The sequence below is a fragment of the Bubalus bubalis genome, chromosome 12, assembly GCF_019923935.1.
Source record: "Bubalus bubalis isolate 160015118507 breed Murrah chromosome 12, NDDB_SH_1, whole genome shotgun sequence".
Classification (NCBI taxonomy): Eukaryota; Metazoa; Chordata; class Mammalia; order Artiodactyla; family Bovidae; genus Bubalus; species Bubalus bubalis.
In genome coordinates this window covers 15,932,039-15,949,894 of record NC_059168.1, presented here as the reverse complement: position 1 = coordinate 15,949,894, position 17,856 = coordinate 15,932,039, and positions in this window count along the sequence as shown.

Sequence of the window (17,856 nt, the reverse complement as noted above, 5' to 3'; positions counted from 1 at the left end):
CATTCTTAGAATGAGAGACATTTTGAATGAAGTGAATTCAAAATATATATTTATAAGAAGAAATAGTATTTCCTTTTCCTATTAAATTGGGCCTTTTAGAGTAAAGAACTCATAACTTACCATTAAAAATATTCTGTTTGCTGTTAAGCACATTCTTTTGATTGCCTAAACCATTTTAAAAAGCCTTGATCATTGTGTTAATTTTACCTGTCTATTAGATTTTTCAACTGGAATTTACCATTCTAAAGTGTTCAGATTTGAAGATAATTTAACATACTTTTATTTATCATTAAAGATTTTAAGTTCTATCTTGAAAGTTTTAAGTGTCTCTGCTTTATGCTGTTAAATATGTTTAGTATGTATAGGAATTTCCTATTAGAAATAAAATTGTCAAGGTTTTATATCTTAAAATAGTATCTTAGAATGTATTAACACTTACCTTTGTGTTTGCTTTAATCTGTTTTCTAGCATCAGACTCCACATTGTACTTGATGAACATGTTTCATTCCTTCGACAAATAGAATTTTGATTTATTTTGATGGTTAATAGCTTACATTTCTTATGTCATTTTTATGTGATTACTTTTCATGTATGAGCATATAAGAAAACAAATGATATATTTCTTGACAATGCACTTTTTCTGCTTCATATCAGAACTTTATTTTCACATTATAATCCCATAAAAGAATTGTCTTTTAGTTTCTTTTCTTTGACATATATTTTAGTGCTCTAGAAAGAGGATATTTCAAACCACTAGTTAGTTTTGTTATATTAAAGTTATTAGGTTTATTTAGAGTGTTGATTTTACATACGTTCTTAACCTTTACTTGTAGAAAATAATGACTTACTGATATAGGGAATGTAGGAATTTCTTGGAGAAACAATTTTTAGGAGGGAATTTTTGACGTGTGAAATCTTAAAATATATATATATATATATTTTTTGGCCACACTGCATAGCATGCAGGACCTTAGTTCCCCAACCAGGGAGGTAACCCACCCCCTGCAGTGAAAGCCTGAGCCTTAGCTGCTGGACTGCCAGGGAAGTCTCAAGATACTGTTTCTTAATAGACTGAGACAGACGGTACACTTCTGTTGGTGTTTTGTTTCCACCTCTACCAGGAGCTAGAACAGGATGTCAGCATTTTCTGTGAAAATTACCAGAGATATGCCACTACCATTTGCATTTCTTGCTCTAGGTCCAAACCAAGCTAGTGTCTGTTGGCTGCTCCCAAAATATACCACAGTGGCATATTGATTATTTTAAATTAAGAAACTGCCAACGAAAGAGGGACACTGACCCTCCTTTCTGTCTCACAGAAAGCAAGAAATGAGTCTCATGTGAAACATATACTCCATGCGCCTAAAGATAAAAGGATACCCTACTTGTGGAAGATGGGGAATTCAGGTTGAGAAGCCCATATAAACAACCTTGTTACTTCTTTAATTTACTACCCCAAGCCCAAGCTATTTAGAGTTTTCACTAAGTGCCCAAAACCTGAGTTTTTTTGACCTGTTAATTCCTCACAAAAAAATTTTTTTTTCTTTTATCTAAAACATGAAAGCTGCCTTCTTTGGCTGGGTTCCATTTCTGTGAGGCCTCAGCATGCAGAAATTAAAATTTGTTTCTTTTTCTTCTTCTAATCTGTCTTAGGTCAATTTTATTATTAGTCCGCAAGAACTCAAGGAGGGTAGAGGTGGAAATTCCTTTCTTCTCAACACATCCAACTGGAATAGAGCTAAATAAATTCATGCTGAGGAAAAGCATTTAAGTTTGTTTCTATGTACCGCTGATCTTTGAACAATGGGGGAGTTAGGGTTGCTGACGCTCTGCACTGTGCATTCAGCTGTAGATTGTATAGCACTGTATTTATTGAAAAAAAAATCTACATTTAAGTGGACCTGTGCTATTCAAGGAGAAGGCAATGGCACCCCACTCCAGTACTCTTGCCTGGAAAATCCCATGGATGGAGGAGCCTGGTAGGCTGCAGTCCATGGGGTCGCTAAGAGTCGGACACGACTGAGCGACTTCACTTTCACTTTTCACTTTCATGCATTGGAGAAGGAAATGGCAACCCACTCCAGTGTTCTTGCCTGGAGAATCCCAGGGACGGGGGAGCCTGGTGGGCTGCCGTCTATGGGGTCACACAGAGTCGGACATGACTGAAGCGACTTAGCAGCAACTGTGCTATTCAAACCTGCATACTTAGTTGTTTTTCCACTGCCCAGGTCATTTACATTCTTACACTGAGATTTTTTTTTTGTTGTGCCCATCCTACCATTTTGGACACTTTATTTGCCTGTGTTACACTATTTTGAAAAATAGATTTTTATTTATTTTTTTTATTTTATTTTATTTTTAAACTTTACATAATTGTAGATTTTTAATGTGTGTATACTATTAAAACCATCTCCCCTTTAGGTAACCTGGATGGTATTTGATTCAATTTTATCTAAAAATACATTCATCACAGGGTATCTAATATTATATAAAGCTCTTTTCCCCCTACTTGTTTCTCTCATTTTCCACTAACATGATGGTAGTCACTAGAAATGCTATGTGTTGCTCAGTGCTACACATCCACATTTGTATAGGTTAACGTGTTCCAAGGGTTCACATCAGTGTTTAAGCAGGTATGTATGTCAGTGTTGAAACTCTCCTTCACCTTGGGTGTTTTGAGTCACCTGCAAAATTGTGTTGCTAAAGACGTTGCATAAACTTAACAGTTGGCGTGAGAACTTCCATAATAAATCATTCACTGCTCACTAAATGTAAATGCAGAAGCCTAGGGTGGAAATGGAGAAGAAAAGAAATTCAACATATTTAGGGGAAAAGTCTATGAAAATGACCAGTACATGTTAAGTTACTATACTTTCCTCAATAAGAGAGGCCTGCACTTGAGTAAACACTTGAATGCTGCTCTATTCAGGCACCATGTTGGGTATTTGAAGCACAAAGGTCAGAAAGTCCCTGCCTTGGAAAATGTCCAGAGGCAGAGCCAGAAATAGATGATTGTATCATAAGATAATAAAAACTGAATATTGTACCAGGGAGCTAGGCTAGCACAGTGTCAGAATTGCTCATATGAGGTGGAAATTGCCTGGAGAAGTTGGGAAGGTTGCAGGGGTCAGGTTATGGAGGGCTCTATGTACTTTCCTAAGTAAATTGAACCTAATGTATGTGCCTTAGTATGCTGAGGCTTGTAGCCTGGTCAGTTTTGGATTCTATGTAATAATCACTGGCTAAGAAGTAGAGAATTTAAGGAGGGAGGAAAAGATTGGAATCAGGAGCTTAGAGCTTAAATTAATATAGCATAATTGAGCAAAAGGACAAATTCAGGAAATATTTAGGAAGTAAAATTACAGGATTTTTTTGTTTAGAGTAAGAATAAGAAATCAGTGTGACTAGTTTTTTTGTGTGTGTGCTGTATTTTCTTTTTTTTAAATAATTTGTTCACTTAATTGAAGGTTCAGTAGAGACCAGGTGTGTGGTATAGAAGACCAGTCACAAGTCGGGTCACAGGTTTCACTAACGTGAAACTACAGAAAAATTTGTTTCATTCTAACTAATCTTCAATTGTCAGAAATTTATTTAAACATTTCAAATGAAACAACTGGAAAGTAAACCCTAACCTAAAGGAATGAGAAAGGGCTATTTGATAATCTTATTTACAATGATGATGATCTATAACAGTTTAATATCTTGTATGTGTGTGCTATATGCTTAGTCACTTCAGTTGTGTCTGACTCTTTGCAGCCCTTTGGACTGTAGCTTGCCAGGCTGCTCTGTCCATGGGATTCTCCAGGCAAGAACACTGGAGTGGGTTGCCATGCCCTTCTTCAGGGGGTCTTCCTGACCCAGGGATTGAACCTGCGTCTCTATGTCTCCTGCATTGGTAGGCAGGTTCTTGACCACTAGCACCACCTGAGAAGCCCTTAATATCTTGTAGGGCTGCTATCAGTTAACTTCTTATCCATTTACTGAAGTGCTTGCTCTGGAAAAACAAAAGTGATTGAAAACATGTTTCCCCAGAGGCACTTTCTCTGTAACAAACTAGAGCTATGAATGTGTATCTGTATTAAAATTTGAAAGCAATGGCTGGTTGCAAGAAATACTTATCTAACGATTTCATTTAGAACACCTTAGAGGCAGGTAATCTGGATTCAGAACCTGGTACACTAGCTCTGTGACCTTGAACAAGTTATTTAGTTAAACCATACTGGGGTTCCCTAGTGGCTCAGCAGTAAAGAATCTGCCTGCCAGTGCAGGAGACACAGGTTCAATTCCTGGGTCAGGAAGATCCCCTGAAGGACATATGAGGAGGAAAGAAAGGAAGGAAATGTAACCCGCTCCAGTATTCTTGCCTGGGAAATCCTGTGGACAGAGGATTCTGGCTGGCTACAGCCCACGGGGTTGCGAAGAGTAGGACGTGACTTCGCAACTGAACAACATCACCAACAAACCGTACATAATCTTCCAATCTGGAAAATCTGGATAGCAGTTCCCGCCTGCATAGGACAAGTATGTGGTTTAAGTGTGATAATCTGTGTTAAGTGCCTACCATAGTGTATGGTACGTAATAGGCATTCAGTGTTTAGCAATTATCACTACAGAGGTAATACTCTGGAACACCTTAAACAGAACCTAAGAGATTATATATCTTTTCCCTTCCTGTTTTATTTTGAAACAAATACTTCAAAGAAGTACATGGCATTCTCTCTCTTCTACAATTTCAAAACAGCCTAAAATATCCCAATTGCCTGCACATACAGAGTCTATGATGGACAGTCATTATGCATCCTTTTGCTTTTTAGGTTTTTGTTCTTTTTTTTTTTTTTTTTGGTCTGACACGAGAATTCTTTTCCAATGTATTTAGTGTGTGTTTAGAACAGCCTTGTAACAGCATCATCAAGGAAAACCAAGGGAGTGAGTCGAAGATTAGGAGACTCATTGCTCGTTGGCTCATGTTACAGAATTCTTTTTATATCTCTTTTGAGTGTTCCTTCTAGGTGAGCATCTATTTTTTTTTTCCATCAAAAATCAATCTAAAATAAGAAGGTAAGTTGATGTCTGTGATTTAGCATAATGTTTTTCCAAAATGGAATAAGCAAGAAAACACAGTCATTGCAAGGGATATGCTGCTTGAACACATTGCTTTAGGCAAGAGAATAAATTTAAAATCCTCATTTTTCACAAGTATTCTTTCCTAAAATGAGCTGAGAAAATGTTCTCCCACTTGGCAAAAATAAAAAATTCCAAAATACATCCCACATCTTCCTCTTACAAATTGACCCATCTAGAGACACTGAGTTCAGAGCAACCGAAAGAGTACTGGTTAATCATATGGATTCTTTTAAATATATAAATAGACTATTTTACATAATCTATTGAGACACATTGGATTAAAACTCACGGGAAAAATGTTAAGTGACTTTCAGGGGTCTTTATGCCTTAAATAAAATAGAACTGATTTTATCAAATCATGTCATGAGATATGTATTCTGATCACTATCAATACTCATTTCATTTTACAGAAAACAATAAACATTTAAACTTATGATAAAACTTTAAAAAGTACAGATGACCAGAAAGGCTTAAATTGATGAACTAATTTCTGATTGATAAATGTCTTCATGTGTGTTTGAGTAATAATTCATTTCTAATGCATTGTCCTGAACCAAAGAAATTTCTGCCTGTATATTATATACCAGACCAGCCCCTATTTGAAAATATAAGCTCTGTCTTTGGAGTGTATAGAACACCACCTTTAAAGTCATTTTAGCCATGGGAAAAATAAGGGTAATAGTGTGATATACTGGAAAGAGAACTATATTAGGAGCTGAAAAAAATTGGTTCTTGTCTCAGTTCTGCTAATAACTAATTCTGTAATTTTTGTGTTTCATTAAGTGATTATTAAAAGCATAACTATGCATTCTTCTGTAGTCATTCTTAGGAATTTGTTGCAAAGGGACACTTGTCACTGTTCACCTTGCCTCAATTTGTTCCTGTGTGACACAGACCCTAAGGAGGGTTAGTCCATGCTCCCATGCTCAGTCACTAAGTCTTGCCTGACTTTTTGTGACCCCATGGACTGTAGCCTGCCAGGCTTCTGGGTCCATGGGATTTCCCAGCAAGAATACTGTAGTGGGTTGCCATTTTCTTCTCCAGGGGATCTTCCTGACCCTGAGATGGAAACTCAGGGTCCATCTCCTGCATTGCAGGGCAGATTTTTTACCACTGAGCCACCAGGGAAGCCCAAGGAGGGTCTGTGCCATTCTTTTATTATGATTATTTAATTTTTGAATAGGTAATAACATGGATCAAAATTTGAAATGTAGAAATCTCACTTTTTCCCCTCAGCCACTGGTTCACAGACATCTAATTTGTTAGGAGTGTGTGCATTCATGTGCTCTCATTTAAACATAAAGAGATTAAATGTATTCATTCTTTCCCCTCATTTGTACACAAATGATGGCTGCAATACATACCATTTTTCACTTTGATTTTTATTGAATATTTATTTTGGAGACCATTATCACTTCATAGTTTTGTTTTAACATCTAAATGGTATTACATTATATGGATATAGCCATTTATTTAACCAAAGCTTTATTAATGAACACTGGGTTATTTCCAGTTGTTTCCCATTCCAAACAATGCTGTTGTGAAAAACATGCTCACTTTGTATTTCTCTTATGTGCAAGTGTATCTTGAGAGGTCATGAGTAACAGCCTGGATTCTGAAGACATGCTGCTGGGATTTGAAGCCTGGCTGCACCTTTTACTAGCTGTGCATCCTGGAGCCTGTGATGTAACTTCTCTGTGCCTTATATTTCTTATCTGTAAGAGCTCAGGGTATTGAAAAGATTCAAAGAATCCCTTTCTGTAAACTACTTGAGTGAGTGCCTGACATAGAGTAAATGCTGTGTCGGTTGCTGCTGCTACTGTTATTATATCACCATTATTTTTAGGGTAAGTTCCCAGACATGGAACTACTGTGAAAAAGAAAATAGAGTTCTAATTTTGAAGGGTATTGCCAAAATAGTCTTCAATCGAGATTCTACACATTATTACCAGCAATGATGTGTGAATAGAATGTTTCTCCACATTCATGCCCAGAAAGTATTTAAAAATTTTGAATCTGATGAGTGAAAACTATTATTGCATAGTAGTAAAACAAGTTATTGCATAGTAGTTTAAAAACTTTTAAAAAGGTTATATTTCTTTTTTGTGAGGAGGGTAATACGGTTTTATGAGTCCTTTGGATTTCTTTTGGTATGACTTACCTGTCCAGTTCCTTTGCCCATTTTATTTGAAACCAGGATGTTGAATTTGTTGTATGAATTTGTAGCTCTTTATATTAAATAAACTGTGTGTTAGTGGTATGACTTGCAAATATTCTAAAACATTTTTTAAATTTATCTTTTGAAAACTTTTGCTGGGAACAGCCACTCAGATTTATTTATTTTTTACATAGCTGGTTTTTATGTCTTCTCTTTTATGATTTCTGGATACGGTCATGTTTAAAAAGGCATTCACTATCCAAGATAACAATTTAAAATAATCATTCCATAGTTCACATTCCATAGTTTACAATCATTCCATAGTTACCTAGTGGTTTGATTTTTTTTTCCATTTAAATCTTTTATTCAAAAAAAAAAAATAAAAATAAATCTTTTATTCATTTGGAAATTATTGTGATAGAAGTTTTCAGCTATCGATCCAAATTTAAAGTTGCTACCCAGTTGTCTCAAATTATTTACTGAGTAATATCTGTTTTTGAAATGTAATGAGATGGCCACTTTATTGTATACTTAATTACTGTATTATCTCTCCTGTTTTGGACTTCTTAGTCCTTTTCTATGGATTCATACCCTTTTAATAAACTGTTTTATGCTTTAATATCTGACAGGGCTAACTAGTACTCACTTATTGCTTTTTTTCATATACTTCTTAGCTATTTATGTATATGTTTTTCCTCTGTAAACTTTAAAATCAGTTTGCTAACACACAAACACAAAAATCCTCTTGGTGTTTTTTGAAGTTCACAGTAAAGAATTCAAAGGTTCACTTGAATAAAACTGAAATCTTAACGATGTTTCCTTCCTCTCCAGGAACTTGGTACCTTTCCATGCATTTCAATCTTGTTTTGTGTCTATCAAGAGCACTTTAAAACTTAGTTTGTTTGTTTCTTATTAAGTTTACTCCTTGATATCTTAACTATTTTGTCACTTGTATATTAGGTCTTTTATTTTCTGATTACTGTCTGTATTAATGACTGTTATTTCTATTCATTTAATACCCAATTATTAGTTTTTCTTTTTGTTTGTAGTAAGTTTCAGTTAATTCACTTGTAGTGTCTCAATGTAGTCACTTCACAGTAATTGTTTTTGCCTACTTTAAAATATTTATACTCCTATTTCCCTTTTTATCTTCTGTATTACTTAACACCTCTCAAAGGCAATGTTAGATAATAAATGATTATAGGTCTTCTTATCATCGGCAAGGCTTTACTCACAATGCTTACAATGTTTTCTAAGTATCTTCCTGGTTTGGCAGTTGAGATAAATACATTTTAATCACATTCAAAAGTTTTTATCTTTTTTTAAATTGTTTTTTATTTTCAAGAGTTTTAAATAAAAATGGGTATTGAATTTTGTCAAATATTTAGCATTTATTAAGACGATCATATAATTTTCTCTTTAGATTTTAACCTAATCACATATTCATAGATAAAAGAATACTGAACAATTCTTAAATTCCTAGTACTAACCTGTATATTTTTGCACTGTACTTAAAATAGTTCAGATTTGCCTTGATATTCATAAATGATATTATTCCAGTTTTCTTTTGATGTCAGTATTATGTTTGACTTACTTTAAAGTTTTTCGAAGTCTTCATTATGTTCTAGAACTATGTAAATTATACAGAATTAATCTATAATTTAAAAGTGTGATAACAGTTTTTAGTAGAACTATCTGAGTCTGATGATAACTTTGGACAGCAACTCTTCAATGAGCCCACTATTGTTTTCTTAAGTCAAGTTTTGCAGATTGTATTTTCCTAGAAATTATCCATTTTAACTAGGTTTTCTATTTTCCCTTTGTTTTAGGTCTAAATTTAAATAGTCATTTATTTTTCTTCTTTCTTGTATATTAATGTATTCATATATTTAAGACTGATATATTTTCCTCTTATGGGCAGTGCTTATGTGGAACTTGTAGGAAGTATGTAGTGTCTTCAAGATCATTTCTTATAAATTCTTCATATGTATAGTGTCTTCAAGATCATTTCTTATAAATTCTTCAATTTCTTCTTAAAGATTTGAAAGAGGTAACTTTTGTTTTAACTTCTGGAATTTAGGGAATTTATTTTTCTAGTTTTGCCATCAAGTTCTAATTTTATAGTATTATGATAAAGTTTTATCTCTATTATTTCCAAACTTTGGAAATTTACTGATGTTTTCCTTGTGACCTAACTATGGTTGATTTTTGTAATTGTTTCATTGAAGAAGACAGAACTAAAGACAGTCTGTTTTTAGAGGACAGAGTTAATATGTATATGCATTAATTTTTAACCATGGTTTAGCGTACAGACTCTAGAGCCAGACTTAAGTTCAGTTCAGTTGCTCAGTCGTATCCGACTCTGCAACCCCATGAATCACAGCACGCCAGGCCTCCCTGTCCATCAGCAACTCCCGGAGATCACCCAAACTCATGTGCATCGAGTTGGTGATGCCATCCAGCGATCTCATCCTCTGTCATCCCCTTCTCCTTCTGCCCCCAATCCCTCCCAGCATCAGGGTCTTTTCCAATGAGTCAACTCTTCGCATGGGGTGGCCAAAGTATTGGAGTTTCAGCTTTAGCATCACTCCTTCCAGTGAACACCCAGGACTCATCTCCTTTAGAATGGACTGGTTGGATCTCCTTGCAGTCCAAGGGACTCTCAAGAGTCTTCTCCAACACCACAGTTCAAAAGCATCAATTCTTCGGCGCTCAGCTTTCTTCACAGTCCAATCCTCACATCCATACATGACCACTGGAAAAACCATAGCCTTGACTGCTGCTGCTGCTGCTAAGTCGCTTCAGTCGTGTCTGACTCTGTGCGACCCCAGAGACGGCAGACTCCCCCGTTCCTCTGGTTCCTCTGCCTTTTCTAAAACCAGCTTGAACATCTGGAAGTTCATGGTTCATGTATTGCTGAAGCCTGGCTTGGAGAATTTTGAGCATTACTTTGCTAGCGTGTGAGATGAGTGCAATTGTGTGGTAGTTTGAGCATTCTTTCGCATTCCCTTTCTTTGGGATTGGAATGAAAACTGACCTTTTCCAGTCCTGTGGCCACTGCTGAGTTTTCCAAATGTGCTGGCATATTGAGTGCAGCACTTTCACAGCATCATCTTTCAGGATTTGAAACAGCTCCACTGGAATTCCATCACCTCCACTAGCTTTGTTCGTAGTGATGCTTTCTAAGGCCCACTTAACTTCACATTCCAGGATGTCTGGCTCTAGGTGAGTGAACATACCATCGTGATTATCTGGGTCGTGAAGATCTTTTTTGTACAGTTCTGTGTATTCTTGCCATCTCTTAATATCTTCTGCTTCTGTTAGGTCCATACCATTTCTGTCCTTTATCAAGCCCATCTTTGCATGAAATGTTCCCTTGGTAGCTCTAATTTTTTTTGACGAGATCTCTAGTTTTTACCATTCTGTTGTTTTCCTCTATTTATTTGCATTGATTGCTGCGGAAGGCTTTCTTATCTCTCCTTGCTATTCTTTGGAACTCTGCATTCAAATGGGAATATCTTTCCTTTTCTCCTTTGCTTTTCGCTTCTCTTCTTTTCTCAGCTAATTGTAAGGCCTCCTCAAACAGCTATTTTGCTTTTTTGCATTTCTTTTCCATGGGGAAGGTCTTGATCCATCTCCTGTACAATGTCATGAACCTCCGTCCATAGTTCATCAGGCACTCTATCAGATCTAGTCCCTTAAATCTATTTCTCATTTCCACTGTGTAATAATAAGGGATTTGATTTAGGTCATACCTGAATGGTCTAGTGGTTTTCCCTACTTTCTTCAATTTAGGTCTGAATTTGGCAATAAGCAGTTCATGATCTGAGCCACAGTCAGCTCCTGGTCTTGTTTTTGCTGACTGTATAGAGCTTCTCCATCTTTGGCTGCAAAGAATATAATCAATCTGATTTCGGTGTTGATCATCTGGTGATGTTCATGTGTAGAGTCTTCTCTTGTGTGGTTGGAAGAGGGTGTTTGCTATGACCAGTACGTTCTCTTGGCAAAACTCTATTAGCCTTTGCCCTGCTTCATTCCATTCTCCAAGGCCAAATTTGCCTGTTACTCCAGGTGTTTCTTGACTTTCTACTTTTGCATTCCAGTCCCCTATAATGAAAAGAACATCTTTTGGGGGTGTTAGTTCTAAAAGGTCTTGTAGGTCTTTATAGAACCGTTCAACTTCAGCTTATTCAGTGTTAATGGTTGGAGCATAATCTTAGATTATCGTGATACTGAGTAGTTTGCCTTGGAAATGAACAGGGATCATTCTGTCATTTTTGAGATTGCATCCAAGTACTACATTTTGGACTCTCTTGTTGACCATGATGGCTACTCCATTTCTTCTGAGGGATTCCTGCCTGCAGTAGTAGATATAATGGTCATCTGAGTTAAATTCACCCATTCCAGTCCATTTTAGTTTGCTGATTCCTAGAATGTTGACGTTCACTCTTGCCATCTCCTGTTTGACCACTTCCAATTTGCCTTGATTCGTGGACCTGACATTCCATGTTCCTTGCAATATTGCTGTTTACAGCATTGGACCTTGCTTCTATCATCAGTCACATCCACAGCTGGGTATTGTTTTTGCTTTGGCTCCATCCCTTCATTCTTTCTGGAGTTATTTCTCCACTGATCTCCAGTAGCATATTGGGCACCTACCGACCTGGGGAGTTCCTCTTTCAGTATCCTATCATTTTGCCTTTTCATACTGTTCATGGGGTTCTCAAGGCAAGAATACTGAAGTGGTTTGCCATTCCCTTCTCCAGTGGACCACATTCTGTCAGACCTCTCCACCATGACCCGCCCGTTTTGGGTGGGCCCACATGGCATGGCTTAGTTTCACTGAGTTAGACAAGGCTGTGGTCCATGTGATTAGATTGACTAGTTTTCTGTGATTATGGTTTCAGTGTGTCTGCCCTCTGATGCCCTCTCGCAACACCTACCATCTTACTTGGGTTTCTCTTACCTTGGACGAGGGATATCTCCTCACGGCTGCCTCTCCTGACCTTGAACGTGGAGTAGCTCCTCTAGGCCCTCCCCCATGCAGCCGCCGCTCCTTGGATGTGGGGTTGCTCCTCTCGGAGCCAGACTAACGGTATCCAAATCCCAGATTTTTTACTGGACTCTTTGGCAAGTTATTTAATTTCTCTATGTCTCAGTTTCCTCATTTGCAAAGTAGCTATAATGATAATATCTACTTCTTAGGGTTGTACAAGGATTAAATGGATTAACATATGCAAAGCATTTAGGATAGTGTCTAGAATCAAATAAGCACCATATATGTATTAGCTGTTTTATTTAGATTTACTTCATTAATTTTTAGAATTTTTCTGGAGCAGCACTCTCCAAATGAAATATAACACAATTCACATATGCAATTTACAAATTTTATGGTAGCTATGTTAAGAAATTTTTTTGAATGGTAAAATTATTAATAATATTTTAACACATTATATCAAAATATTATATTGTAACATATAATCAATACACAGAATTTCTTAGTGAAATTTTACCTTCTTTGTTGTGCACTTAGAAATCTGACAGATTTTGTACTAATAGCACATCTCACTTTGGACTTTGCATATTTCAAGTGCTCAACTACCACACGTGGTGGGTGGCTACTGTACCAGATGGCACAAGTCCAGCGATGTATGTTTTGTGTACTTGGTCCTTTATATATCATGTGCCAAGTCAGATGACAGTGAATCTCTTATGCCATTAGTATATTTCCATGTATTTCTCTTTGAATCACCTTTAGTTCCTATTCTATAAATGCTGATGCTCTGTAATTTGGTGCAAAAATACTTAACCATTAAACTTTCACTGTGAATTGTATCCTTTAGCATTAAAAATCAGCCTGCCTTTGTCTCTTTTTGTGCCTTTTGCTTTGAATTTTGTGTTATATTTATGACCAGCGTTAAAAAATTTTTTTCAACCATCTGAATCACTTATAAGAAGTCTCTTAAGCACATCACAGAATTGGATTTTTCTTTGTTATCAGTCTGAGAATCTTTTTAAAAATATAGTTGAGTGTAGCCCATTTATATTTACATGACAGATATATTTGAACTTAGTTCTGTCTTATTTTAGGCTCTGTTTTCTATTTTTACAACTTTTAAATGTCATAGAAGTTCTCTTTGCTTTGGTTTTTGTATTTATTCTAATATTTAGACAGATTAGAGTGTTGTTCCAGTGTTTACCTTTATAACTACGTAGAATTGTGTTCACCTTCTATGTCTTTAGAAAGAATTACTAAGAAAGCTCACCCCTTACCTGGAAATAAAGAATGGCTGCGTTGTCCTTTGGATGTCATTTTAGAGCAGTGTCTTAACAAGCCTGCTTAAGGGTTAGCTGACTTCCTAGAGCAGCAATTCTCAAGTGCAGTACTCAACTAACAGCATCAGCACCAGCATCACCAGGGAACTCAGAAATACAAGTTCTCAGTTTCCACCCTCAGTTCAGTTCAGTCACTCAGTCGTGTCCGACTCTTTGCGACCCCATGAATCGCAGCACGCCAGGCCTCCCTGTCCATCACCAACTCCCGGAGTTCACTCAGACTCACGTCCATCGAGTCAGTGATGCCATCCAGCCATCTCATCCTCTGTCGTCCCCTTCTCCTCCTGCCCCCAATCCCTCCCAGCATCACAGTCTTTTCTAATGAGTCAACTCTTCGCATAAGGTGGCCAAAGTACTGGAGTTTCAGCTTTAGCATCATTCCTTCCAAAGAAATCCCAGGGCTGATCTACTTCAGAATGGACTGGTTGGATCTCCTTGCAGTCCAAGGGACTCTCAAGAGTCTTCTCCAACACCACAGTTCAAAAGCATCAATTCTTCGGTGCTCAGCTTTCTTCACAGTCCAATCCTCACATCCATACACTACCACAGGAAAAACTATAGCCTTGACTAGATGGACCTTTGATGGCAAAGTAATGTCTCTGCTTTTCAATATGCTATCTAGGTTGGTCGTAACTTTTCTTCCAGGGAGTAAGTGTTTTTAATTTCATGGCTGCAGTCACCATCTGCAGTGATTTTGGAACCCAAAAAAATAAAGTCTGACACTGTTTCCACTGTTTCCCCATCTATTTCCCATGAAGTGATGGGACCAGATGCTATGATCTTCGTTTTCTGAATGTTGAGCTTTAAGCCAACTTTTTCACTCTCCTCTTTCACTTTCATCAAGAGGCTTTTGAGTTCCTCTTCACTTTCTGCCATAAGGGTGCTGTCATCTGCATATCTGAGGTTATTGATATTTCTCCCAACAAAGTAATTAGCCTCCAATTAAAAAAAAATGAAACTCTGTGGATGGAGTCTGTTAATCTGTGCTTGAGCAAGACCTCCATATGAGTCTGATGCCTGTGCAGTGGTTCTCAGACAAGAGCAGTTTTGTCCCAAAGAAGACATTTGGAACTGTCTGGAGGCATTTTTTGGTTGTCACAAGTGGGGAAGACAGAGTGCTACAAGCATCTTGTGACATATACTACAATGCACAGGACAGCCTCCACCCCATCCCAACAAAATATTAGCTGGGCCCAAGCTTCCACAGCACAGAGGTTGAGAAACTCTTCGAAGAGAATATAACTTTGTTTGATAATACTATTTATTATGGATTAGGGCCCAGGTGTTAACTTGGAGAAGAAAATCATTTGCATCTTATTATCTGATAGAAGTACAAATTCTGAACAGTAAAGAAAATAACCCCAAAGTTATGGTGTAATCACCAAGTAGAATACTTTGTGTAACAAAACACCATAAAACTTAGTTGCTTAAAACAATAAGCTTTTATTATTATCATGGTTTCTGGGATCAGGAATTCATTAAGTGGCTTTAGTTCTTAGCTTTTAACAGTGTTGTTTGTTTGTTTTTGTAGTGAGAGGTCTCACATTTAACTATCCCTTTTTTCCCCTCTAGTAAGCCCTGAGTTTTTGTTTTGTCTCAACTGTTTTTAATTGTGGGTGTGTAATCCAAAATTTTAGGAAGTTCCCTTTGGGATGAAGCCAGGACAATATCCAGGTCAGGTGAAATGTCTTATCATCCTAGGTTTTGCATGTAACTTCATTTAGCAAAGGTTAATTGGCAGGGAATGTCAATTGTATTTTCTTTTTTTCCATGACAAAGTTCACTATCTTAGAATTCAGTTCAGTTCAGTTGCTCAGTTGTGTCGGACTCTTGTGACCCCATGGACTATACAGTCCCTGGAATTTTAATTTGTATATTATATAATTACATATAACATTTTTATATTTTATATAATTTATAATATTTATTTATAGTATATATGTTATAAATAATATTATATAATATATAATATAAATATATATATATAGTCTCTTTATATAATAGACAGGTCATGTCTTACAAATGTTTCATCTGTGTGCTCATTCTCTACTGCTTCTCAAAACCAGACCAGATCCAGGAAGCTCCTGCTGGTATCGTTGCTTCTGTTTTAAAAGGAATCTGCCCCTACATGCTGAGAGGGATATTTGTTCCTGCCTGCTAGTTGTTCCTTTGTCTATATTTTAGCTGCTGAATCCCTCTCTACTACTGCAGCTTCTCTTCATGTTCTCCTACAAGCCTCTCTCATCAACCTCTGATGCTTTTGGTTATCTTTCCTCTATTGGGCCTAAGATTTCAGATCTCTTCTAGTTTCTCTGCAAATGGAGCTTGCTTTTTTTTTATTCTAACTGTTGCTTTTCTAATGAATTCTGGTAAGAAAAGTAGTAAGGATTTCTTTGTTTCACAACTTTTAAAATTACAAATCTTCAAAAAAAGCTTTAAAAATAATACAGTGACTGTATCTGTTTATCATATCAGCATTTACTGATTGATAAACTTATGCTTTGGTCTTCCTCTCCTAAGAAGCAAAGGTAGGTAAACTTAGACCTGCCCAGCAATTAATGTTCCACTATTTTATCCTATTTGAAATGACTCAGATAGTCAATGAATTCTCTTCATTTAATTTAGTTTAAAGTTACAAAAATCTGGAGAGACTATTTTAGTTAGACATTCCCAAAACATAATATTCCTAAAGATTACGGAAAACTCTTATCTCATTTACCTCTATTTACTTAAAAGCTTTGTCATATCGTTTATTTTTCTTGCTGACAAATTTTGTAACAGGAATAATAAGGTCTTATTTGATTTCTAGTAAACATATGTACAATAAAAGTATTATACCTAAATTCATAACTGTAAAACCATGTCTGTATTAATCAAACCAGAAAGCTTAAGGTAACTTTAATGATTGCATATGTGCTCAATCGACTCTTTGCAACCCCATGGACTGTAGCCCTCCAGGCTTCTCTGCCTTTGGGATTTTCCAGGCAAGAATATTGGAATGGGTTGCCATTTCATCCTTCAGGGGATCTTCCCAACCCAGGGATCAAATCCATGTCTTCTGAATTGGCAAGTAGATTCTTTACCACTGAGCCACCTGCGAAGCCCAAGATAACTTTAACATCAGATATACCAGATATTCGGAGAAGGCAATGGCACCCCACTCCAGTACTCTTGCCTGGCAAATCCCATGGACGGAGGAGCCTTGTAGGCTGCAGTCCATGGGGTTGCTAGGAGTCAGACGCGACTGAGCGACTTCACTTTCACTTTTCACTTTTATGCAATGGAGAAGGAAATGGCAACCCACTCCAGTGTTCTTGCCTGGAGAATCCCAGGGACAGAAGAGCCTGGTGGGCTGCCATCTATGGGGTCGCACAGAGTCGGACACGACTGAAGCAACTTAGCGTATACCAGATATTAATTCAATACTGAGTATTTATGAACCTAAAATGTATTCTGGCCAATGTCTTATATGTTTGAGTATTTATGTAAGTGCTTAATTTCCTTTAAACTAATTAAATAGAGCTCTTTTACAGATTAATTTTGGCAGTGCCACACATCTATTATACACATACAAACACACAAACACAGGGACCTTAAAGCTCCCATTCCAGATATTCAGTCATGAATCAGGTACAGCAATATAAAGCCCATCAGTTACAAAAGAGATTGTATTCAAATTGGGTTTCTGGCAGATGTGAGAAATCAAGCTAACCTTTCTAGATGGCAATACCCTTTTATAATAATATTTATGGAAAAGACACTTCTATTCATAGATTTTGGTGATTTTAGGAGCCAACTGGAACCTTTCTCTTCTTCTTGGGGATGTCCCACTCTTGGACAAGAACAGACAGGTTTTTTTCCTTTTTTTTTTTTTCCTGATCCTTTCTTCCATTTGACATCAGTAAAAGTCTTAAATATCACAAAATTTCTTTGGCTGTAAATGGAGAACAATACCAAACAAAATGAAAAACCCAAAGAACACACACAAAATCCTAAATAAACCCTCAAGTTTGGTCTTGGGGTTTTACAAATACCAACAACACAGTAGACCATAAATGACATAATTAATACAAGAAAGGTTACAGTATTTGGGGCACAGGGCCCCAAGATAACCCTGCCTAAACCCCTTGTGAAGATCCCAACAGGTACTATGGCCACACATTGTTACAATAAAATATTATCATCCTCCCACCCATGCATTTGTCTTATTCAAAATAAGCCTCAGAAGACTTGCTTTA